Source organism: Mus caroli, chromosome 5 (assembly GCF_900094665.2).
Source record: "Mus caroli chromosome 5, CAROLI_EIJ_v1.1, whole genome shotgun sequence".
NCBI lineage: Eukaryota > Metazoa > Chordata > Mammalia > Rodentia > Muridae > Mus > Mus caroli.
In genome coordinates, this window is record NC_034574.1 from 135,308,718 (window position 1) to 135,309,802 (window position 1,085).

Consider the following 1,085-nt stretch of genomic DNA (forward strand, 5'->3'; position numbering starts at 1 on the left):
TGGAAGAGCAGTCAGTGCTCTTAACCACTGAGCCATCTCTCCAGCCCTCTCTCTGCTTTCTGTGTGGAAGAATCATGATCATTCGAATTCCTGATCCTGCCTCAGCAAACAAGGATAAGAAGGGTGAAGGATAATACTGGGCATCACCCATAAAATATGCATACACACATGTACATCACACACACACATACCCACAAACACAAGTGTTCACACACACAGGCACACACACACACACACAAAGGAGAATAGGCAGAAGATAACACTAGAAATAGATACTTTGGGTTTTATTTTGTTTTTGAGACAGGAGCCCACTGTGTAGCCAGGGCTGGCTTCAGACTCTCGATCTCCCTGCCTCAGCCTCCCAAAGTCTGGGGTTGCAAGCACATGCCACACACTCGTCTAAATACACACTCGATAGTGCACAACATGTGTACGTCTCCCCTTACATAGAGGGGAAGTGTAGCTCAGTGGTAGATTGCTGGTTTGATTCTCTTAACCATGGTGGCAGAGGGAAAGGATAAAAACATATTAAAGATGAATAAAGTCTTTGAAAAGGGGTTTCACTATGTAGCCCTGCTGACCATACCCTGTTAGAGACCCACCTGCCTCTGCCTTCTAAGTGCTGGGATTAAAGGCATGTGCACCACACCCAGAAATAAGTAAAGCTTTTAAAACATAAGTATAAGCCAGGCACCGTCTTACACACTTGTAATCTCGATAACTTGGAAAGTGGAGGCAGAGGGACCAGGAATCCAAGGCTGAGACTCAGTCACACACACATGAAAAAAAAAATTAAAAACAACAACAAAAAAAAATCACACGCATATCTGCAAATATGTGCAAGTGTGTCTATACTTCTATAAAGCCATTGGCATCGACTGATATAGTGTGAATATATGTTAATATATGCTAATATATGCACACGTATTTGCATATACACAGACATTCACACTTGCTCTTTTTTTTTTTTTTTTTTTTTTTTTCTGAAACAACGTTTGAAGGTTACACTCGGTATTTCTTGGAATAAACGAAAGGATGAGTGTGTCTTCTTGCCTACTTCCCTGTCTGTGTGGTCACCAATCACT

General features: G+C 41.8%; 1 protein-coding gene across 1 annotated transcript in view; it reads right to left on the reverse strand.

Annotated features, from left to right (window-relative positions):
- Mmd2 (monocyte to macrophage differentiation associated 2) overlaps window positions 1-1,085 on the reverse strand; it is a 47,425-nt gene that overhangs the window by 9,929 nt on the left and 36,411 nt on the right. The window lies entirely within an intron of this gene.